At 42.9% G+C, this 9,348-nt stretch overlaps 1 protein-coding gene across 1 annotated transcript in view; it reads right to left on the bottom strand.

Annotated features, from left to right (window-relative positions):
• Window positions 1–9,348, bottom strand: part of bmp6 (bone morphogenetic protein 6) — a 41,839-nt gene that overhangs the window by 31,652 nt on the left and 839 nt on the right. The window lies entirely within an intron of this gene.

Here is a 9,348-nt window from a genome sequence, read left to right as displayed (position 1 = left end):
GCTCTTTGGGTCTCTAATAATAATAATAATAATAATAATAATAATAATAATAATAATAATAATAATTATGTGAGGGACTGATAGACTTTGACATCATGATTCACTGAAAGGCACGCTTTATGAGTCGGGTTGGATTTCAAAGAAAATGGTGTGAATGGAAATGCACTGTTGTTGGATGTCAGAAGCTTCTGATACATGAAACCAGAATAACAACAACAACAACATCAACAACAACAACAGCCATTATGCTGAATAGTTAATAGCTAAGATCTAGATTATCACCACAGTGTGATCACATGGATACTGGGTCGAGAGATATCGGTCTGTCCACTACAAAAGGGCCGCTGTCTATGCTATAACAGGGAGAAGTTGTTAAAAAGAATCATTAAATTGTCTTGCTCATTAGATGACTGTCAGAGTTAACATTCCTCTTAGATTGCACGCAATACCAGACGGGCTCGAACAGCAGCTAATCTCAGACAGTAGATACAGTAACATATTGTACAGTCTGAAAAAGGCACTGACAGTGAGAATTATACAGTAGATGCACATTGCTAAAAATGTGAGACTTCCTCTTGGAAAAGGATTCATACTGGACTTTCAAACAGTCAGATAAGGTATCCAGGAGACTGGCTGCTCGGAGGTGTGGAAAGTGTCCGTACAGGAGGAAGGACTGGGCAGAGTTTCCCCTGCACATCCTTAGTGATAAGATCCTTTTATCGAGAAAGCCTCACGGCACTGGGAGTGGATGCATTTTTCTTATGGGTGGCCTCATTGGGAGTCAAACCCCTAACCTCTGGATATCAGTGCACTGTTGTACCCACTGAGGTTCAAAGAAAACCATCTTTCTTACACCTTTATTGTTCTTCTCTTATTTAACATGTACATGTTTTTCTTCTCTTCCTCCTCTATGCTCTTTTTCTCATCTCTCTCTTCCTCCCTTCCTCCCTCCATCCCTCCCATCGCCGACTGTTTTCCTATCAGTATCGTGTTTGGAAAGTCAGCCCGCAGGTCAGCCTAGGGCTCGTAAATTTGTCAGCGGCAGCGCGGTTGAAAGGGAGGCTACTTGCTCGGGAGGGTTAGGAGCATCTGCGCTCACATGGGGCCTTTTCTCACTGTAGACCCACGGTTGTTGTTTCAGGCACGTCCTCTTTAGAGAGACGACCAGCCTGGGAACATGCGAGGGGCCGAGGGGTGCAGCTTTCTCTGTGACACCAGTATTTGACTAAGACTTCTTGTATAACGAGGTGGGAGTTCTTGTTTTCTAACAAGTATGTTCAAATACACTCCAATTATCAGTGCGGACACACACAAGCCAAGTGTGTGTCTGTATTATTTAACTTGTAAGGACTTTGCATAAGTGACTGGCTACATTCATTCCCCGAACCCTTGACCCCGACCTTAAAAAAAGGTGGAAAACTCCACCCTAACAAACATATCCCTGTCAAATCAAAAAATACAATGGGTCAAGTTGATCTACCTCACATTTTGGGATTTTTGGGTAGTTTTATAGTGGTGTATTTTTCTGATTTGTAAGAATACCCAAAGACAATTTAATTCCAGCACAGATGTTGCAACATATTTTGATATTTCCTTTAAATTAATTAAAATATTCTGGAAAAAGCACTGGACCAGAATGCTTTGCAGCCACAAGATATCTCACATATTCTGACCATTGAGTGGTGCTTTAAACGATAATGTCAGCATTCTAACATTCCATGACAATGCTAAAATCCTCCATGTTTCTACTTGTTCGCACTATAATATCTTAAAGTTGGTGTATAAATATAATATAAACACAATGACATTTTTATATGCAGCTCCAAGAACAAAATCGCTCACACCCTCCTTCCTGTGCTCCTTCAAGGTCACCAAAGCCTTTAAATCACCTTTCATCTGCCACAGAGTTTCTCACCCCTCAAGCATCCTCTGGGTGTGCCTTTTTTCTTTCCTTTCTTCCCTCCTTTCTCCCTCTTCCTCTGCTTTTTTTATTTACTAGAGATAAATCCCTGCAGGTTTCCCGGTGGCTTCACAGAAGAATGTGACAGCAGGAATGTTTACCATGACATTTACGCCATTCCTGTAGGCCGCGGCCATCTCCATTACCAGAACGAGACTCTCTGGCAGAGCAAACGACGGGATCATTATAATAATGGATGGAGTTTACTGGGCACACAAGGACACGCCGATTACAAGTTCAGCGGTTCACAGGATCGCAACCTTTTTAACACCGGGGTGGACCAGAAATTCCAAAGACATACCAACCAGTGTTTACCAGTACTGTGTAACGTTACATCAAATGTATCATCATACAGGTTTAAACAATGTCAACGAGTCCTTTGAGGAGGAAAAATGTGCCTAATTTAATGCAAATGCTGAGCAGAATATTCCTCCTGAACTCAACAACAATATGGAGTCAGGAGTGAAGCATAGACCTAGCAACCAGAGAAGCAAATGGTCAGAAAAGGGAGAGCTAAGTATTCCTCTTTAAAAAATTGAGTGTGTAACATTTAGGAAGCTCTATTGGCTGAATTAGAATATGATATTCATATACTGGGCCCATAATAGGATAGATAGATAGAATAAATAGGGCTGTTGGCCTTTTTGGCTTGTTTCACAGCCACCGTAGTTTCTCCTTTGCAAATGGAAGAAGAGGGTGAAGCGAGGGATTTAGAATCTGCAAACTTTTTGAAACCAGTGTATATTCAGCTTACTTCATTATAAGAAGTTTTTAGTTTTGTATCGGCAGTACCCACCATGATACTATTTACATCAAAATCTAAATTTGTAGTATCCCCCATCCTTATCAGCATTTCCTTGTGCTGACAAATATTTACATTGGTTGCTCTAACAGGTGCTATTTCTAACTGCTGTGAACCTGTGTTGCATTAACCGGCAAGCTATTATGTCACCAATCTCTAAAATGCTCAGCTATGCCTCATTCATATTGTCTTAAAAAACTGAAGATGAATGTCAGGTTCAAGCAGATGTGTGTGGTGATTCCCAGCTGTTTCACATTAAATGAACAGCTACAGTACACGCTGATGCAAGTTTGCACTAATGCCACCTACGACCACATGTTCTTCTAGCATGCTCTATTTTGTCCTCACAGTCACCCCGAACCTCATCACATGCACCTGAACACATTCTGTCTTCAACTTTCCACAGAATGGATTTTGTGGCTTTGGTTTTATTTGTAGAATAAAACAAAGGAGGCACATTTGTTTGCATCGTTGCCTCTCTCTTTCACATATACAAATGTTGTATATACAAACACAGCCTCGAACAAGCGCACACACACACTAATTCCCGGTTAATGATCTCCTCTGCGTGGCTTCCTCGTAGACAGTTAAACACAAGACAAAGACTGACGGCTTTATAGGGCTTTTAGCAGTAAAGAGCGATGCAGGAGGAAAGACACACAAACACTCTCTCTCTCTCTCCCCCGCTCTCTCTTTGTCTCTCCTCATTTTAAGCACATACCCACACACGGTACATTTGTACTGATACAAGGGGTTGGAACAATATGCTCCAACTGCAAGTTTGCAAAAGGCTTTCTGAGCACAAGAGCACAGTGAAAAGTCATGATTGCCCATATTGGTATGGATATTTTTTAAGATATTTGAATGGAGCCTTTTTTTTCTTTTGGGGCTGGAAAAGCCTTTAAAACTGCATTTGGACAGCCAGACTCTCCAGTGAAACCGACACTATGTTCAATATGTTTAATACAAGGCCAATAGCCTAATGTATCATGTGCCGTCTGTTTATATGACCTTGTGAAGAAGGCCACCGCTTCAACCTGTTTCTGATCAGCTGCTTCTTGTTGCACAGCATGTAGTCAAAGACTCTCTGAGGCTTTTCCAGGCTGATTTGTGAAACGAGTGGAGCAATAATTTGATGCGTGGCAAAGACAGATAGAAACAGAGACAAGACAGATATGGAAAAAACAACAGATGTGTGAGAGGACAGTGAAGCACGGCAGAACAAACAGTGCAAATTCCTCCATGCCTGCACCCAGAGGTGATAAATGGGAGCAGCGAGCCCTAATCAGATGTTCCGCCAGGGTTATCGGCTCCATGCGATAGATCGTTACCAGCCGCGAGTATGCCTTGCTTCACCTCCTTATCTCGTCACACTCCTAAATCCAACGCCACTATCACTCCAAACTGGAATGTCCAATGAAGAAATGAGACTGGACAGGAGATGAAATGAGGACGGAGAGAAAAAAAAAACAAGGCAAGAAGTGTAATCTCTGTGTTTAGCCTCGATCTCAGCTGCCATCTCGTCAAGTCGGGGAGTAATGGCGTGAGAAGGAGAGATATCATCAGAGTGGGTGGGCGTTGGGGTGGAGGAGTGATGTGTGTGTGTGTTGTGGGGTGTTAAGAGCAGGGTGTGTGACAGAGATGACTTCAAGTGTAAATGGAATTCTTTCTTATAAATGGTTATCTGCTGACCTTAGGGTCGACGAACCGTGTGTACAGCTCCATCTATGCATACACACACAAACACACACACACACACACACACACACACACACAGCAGGTTTGTTGCGTCAATTCCTCCACCTACTGAGGATAATACTTACTATCAGGAGATATGAACACACTCATACGCACTTTAAGGCCTGTAGCAACAGTACTCAGATGAACAATAGAGTTGTCCTGCAACACGTCGTCTTTTATGACAGACATAAAACTGGACTGGAAAAGACATAATCTGGTTAACTGGAGATGTTTCCCCCATCAACCCTGTTTGTTTCTTGAGGCAGCTGTGTGTTTTGCCAGAGAGCTTGACAACCAATACAATCCAAACATGAGAAAAAGGAAGCACTTTAAAACACTGTAACTCAATAAGCAGAATTATTTGTATATCTTGGGCCGTTCTTGAACATGACTGCAAGTTCAAGTGAACTTGTAGCGGCAGTGAAATATCTGATACTGTAAACAGATGAAAACAAACAGAGGTTTGTAGTTGGTTAATGTAATTTTTCTCACCATTGCAGGAATGTTTCAACTGCCAAGTTTATGCCACAGAAAATATCCTTTATTCCGCTGCAGCATATCTTGAATTCCTCGCTTAACTTCTGGCTAATACTGTTTACGGTATGCTCAAAGTTGAGGTGAAGTGACGGGTGGTCTTGTGTTCTGTTCTGGTCTCTGAGGCTTTGCAGGAAGTGTTTCAAGACAGTTTAGTGAAATTTTTCCAAAGCTCCTTTCTGCATCAAACAATTGACTCTTTGATCGAAGCCAACTAATTATTTGATCATGCTGGGGCTTTGGGACACGTTTCGCTGCAAAGGAAGTGGCTTACCTGGGCTTAGGCAGTGAGAAATGCAGCCAGGCATCATAAGACAAGGAAAACAGCCCTTTAATAAGGGCACTTCATTTCAGAATAATCCCAGGGCTGTCTGGACCCGGCTAATCTCCTGAAAACCCACTTCTTAAAGCTTCTGGCTTGTTTGCCTTTAAAGTGTGGGAGGTAGGCTAGTAGAAAGCTTGGCTGTTGACTTAGGTAAGAGGTCTAGTGACAGCTCAGCTATAGCCATGCAATGGGGTGTGCAGAGACGTAGAGGAGAGAGGAGAAGGTGAAAAGGAGAGTAGTCATGATGACAGACAAGTGCATGAAAGCATAAAATAATTTTATGATATTTGAGCTACAGGAGGCATGTGTGATTCAGCCTTTTCATCCCTGATCACTTCAACCACGGAATGATGTGTACAGGTGAGAGAACGGTGTGAAAGGCTGGTAAGATCAGCAATACTTTTGTCTTTCTCGTAGTCAAACTAGTTAAGTTACAGTCATAGTTGAAATCAGTTGGTACCAAAAAGCTTCAAGTGCATTAAACCATCTTCTGGATTGAAGTAGCACAGACCCTGATTTTAGCATGTAGTCAGGGAAAACCAAAACAATCAGATCATAATCTGCGATCTGGATAACGGAGACACATATATGCAGCTAAGAGTCAACAACAGTTTGTCAAAACTCATATGGATTTTATCCGACAGACACTTGAAATGAGTGTAAATGGAGCCATAAAAGAGAAAACAGCCAATTAAAAGGACGACAGGGTCAAGATCATCTGTTAATAGTGAAATGGTATAATGGTTAAAACTGTAGGAAAAGTAAAAGATTGACTCTAAAACCACAGATGGATTTTCCTGGATTATTATGGGACATTCCCTCTGGTAAGATCCAGCAGACAAACAGCAAAGGATGGGAGAGCAAACAAGCAACGGGAGCTGTGGCTGCGCTCTGAGCCAAGCCAAGCTTAAACAGGCCTCCACACCTGTCTGTCTGGCTGGCATGGGAGAGCAACGGCAAAGCTAGCTCATCACAGTTAAACACAGATGACACAGGAACAACATTTGGACTTCCTGTTCTGTGACCCGTGAAACCAAAGCCATTTCTGTGCATCCTTGACTCACCGTAACCACGAGGTAACAGCTCGACCACAAAAACCAAACCCGATAGGAATAGCAAATTTTCCCCTGTTGGCTATTATAGCCCCCACGGTGGCTGCGAATATTTGTTCGCCAATATGTCATCCCTCATTAATTGAGTGAGCATTGACCACTTGTATTTGTTTTCCACTGGGATGCACCTTACCAATATTGGTCAGTGTCTCCCCATTGACTCCACAATACACTACACTGTGAGGGATTTATAAAAAGGACTGTAACCAGAGACCAGCATTTTAAAAAGGGTAGGTCATCCCTTTTCCACTAAATGTGTGTCAACTCCAAAAATATAAATATGAAAGATCATGCTAAAACTTCAGAGTTTCCTCAGTGGGACTTTTAAAGATGTTCTACTACAAATGGCATTGTTTGTCTGTTTAAGGTAAGACTATCTGTTTCCTCTTATAAATTAAATGGTAAAATCATTTGATTTCATGTTCAAAGTCAGTGTGTCTGCATGTTTAAGCCACAAAGGAAAACTGTTATCTGCATGTGCACCAGGCTAACAAAACAGGGACCCAACTCAGAAGCAACTCCAGCGCTACTAGAGGTCTAAAACTCTGAGGACCCTGCTGGGCATTAGGACATGTTCGGAGCTGCAGCGTGTCACACGGTATGAGTCATTCAGTACACAATGTCACTTCACTAGACCTCAGTGGAAAGCAGGACGTCCGCAAGGCAAACAGTGATGAACACGCTATTCTAGGAATGAAGATGAAAAAGGAGCTGGAAAATATGCTTCTGGTCCCCCAATTTGAAGTTTTCCACCACTTGCTCTGCTTTTATTTTTTCAAAGGGTCATTTTGAACAAGTGATGAAAGCTAAAGAGAATGGATGACTGAACAAGAGGTCTATATGAATCATGCAGAGAGGAGTGGAGGTGGGAGGGGGCATATGGTTCGCAGAGAGCGCACTTGAGACTGGATGTAACGCAGGGGCTCTTAAATCTACCCGAGCCCCAAGAGAATACCCTCAGAAAATGAGCTCTCTATCTGTGCTACTGCCGCAGCTGGCTGTGAAAGACATCAGCTCAGGCCGAAGCTTAAATCACTGTCATCGTTTTATTTGCTGTGGGCCACTTTAAAGTCGGAGATTCTTACATCTACACGCACGGAGGATTTGCTAATGTGAAAAGGTGAATCCAGTTTTGAATCACATCATCGGTGTAAACAGAGCCACTGCATTCTTCTTTTGCTTTGATTTGGTTTCACAAACACAGATTGAAGGCGGGCAAGGTGCCTTTCAATGGATACGTTGTTGATCCTGCTCCATATTCTTCAAATCGTTTCAGACAGCTTGTTTGGCTTCTTCGCTTTTCTTCCTTTCATTTATCTTGATTCTAATTTGTAGTTTCACTTTGGCCACACGTGATATCCAGATCTTAAGACCGCTTTTGAAACAAGGAGGACCACCCAGAAGAGTTTCAGGCCTCTTTCTACTAAAGCTTTCTGAGTCGCTCCACACAAACCGCCCCAATCGAGAAAGAGACACATTAAAAACTAATCGGATGGCGATGACACACGGTAGTCGTGCAAGGCCTTATTTGCAAAGCAGATGGAAAGCCTTGGCCTGTCCAACATTAATTACAATCACATTCAGGGAGGAAGCCGTCCCTCCTCCAGGGCGGTTAGGACTCTGTGTACGGCTGGAGGAGATGGCAACCTAATCCCCCGGTCACCGCAGAAATCTGAGGGAATCGTCAAAAGATGCACAGGACGCGATTAATCAAAGTGGAGAGCCAGATGTGCAACAACACAGGAGTATGAACCCAAACTTACACAGTACAGGAATACCAAAACCACAGACACACAAACACCACGCCGCCACCATCACACTCCCATACAGAAGCCAACAGAGGGGCTTCGATATTTGAGACCAAAACGACGGCCTCCCTCTGTCTGAATATCTGGTTTTCATCACTGCATGTTGCAACACCAATACTCACAGGACCAATAAGTAGAGAAACATTTGCTTTTTCTAACTCCAATCCTAATTCTCTTCTTCATGTGTGGCAGTGAGTGACTATTAAATGGTTTGTAAAGGTGAGGGAGACAATATTTGAGGGACTTCCTGTTTCAAGAGAAGCCAGTCAGAAGTCAGAAAAGTAAAAAAAAAAAAAAAGACTACATTCTTCAGCAGTGATACATCCCCACTGTTCTCATGGCCCGATCATGACAATGCCCTTAGTTCCCAAGGAGAATGACAATCAATCTGGGTTTATGCCTCCTTGTCCACCAGCGTCTGACTCTGGCAGCGCCTCTGTTTATCTTTAGGCGCTCTGTTTAGAGTCTCCCAGTAAACACTGGAGCTGCTAATGGAAGGAAGGCCTTATGGCTTTTATGTTCCAAACTCGTTATGATTAAAGTGTCCCTCTTTATCGTCACTGGAGCTAATTAAAGACAAATCTGCTTGGGTAACACAAACAATGCGACGCAATTGCGCAGAAACCGCAACTCTCTGCGCTGGAGGTCAACGGCAGGAATAGCCCTTTTTATACAAATACCAGCGGTGGTGGTTGATGGTTTGCTGAGGATACTAGGTCTATTTTTCCCGCGAAGACATAAATCACGGAGCAGATTGCACAGCAAGACTGACCGCAGAATTTTGGTCCTATAAATGAGCCGAGGAGGGCCAATCTACCCGGAGAGAGGACGTGTAACAATAAATTACACCCAAACAATACATACCTCATCAGTTTTTGTAAGCCACAGAGGAGATGAGGGAGTATGTGGCCTCTGTGTGGCTCACACAATGAGCTAGTTCATGATCCATTACTGAACGTGCGTAATGGTGCGTCCGCTGTGCTAATGTCCTGTGCTCGGTGATGGAGTGGTAAATTAAAATATGGGTCAAGAGCTCAAGGTGTCCTCAACATGGATCAAATGTGAAA

The sequence above is a fragment of the Morone saxatilis genome, unplaced genomic scaffold (assembly GCF_004916995.1).
Source record: "Morone saxatilis isolate NCDOM2014 unplaced genomic scaffold, NCSU_SB_2.0 Contig0, whole genome shotgun sequence".
Lineage (NCBI taxonomy): Eukaryota > Metazoa > Chordata > Actinopteri > Moronidae > Morone > Morone saxatilis.
The sequence above is the reverse complement of the archived record's forward strand: the minus strand, read 5'-3'. Positions and strand labels throughout refer to the sequence as shown.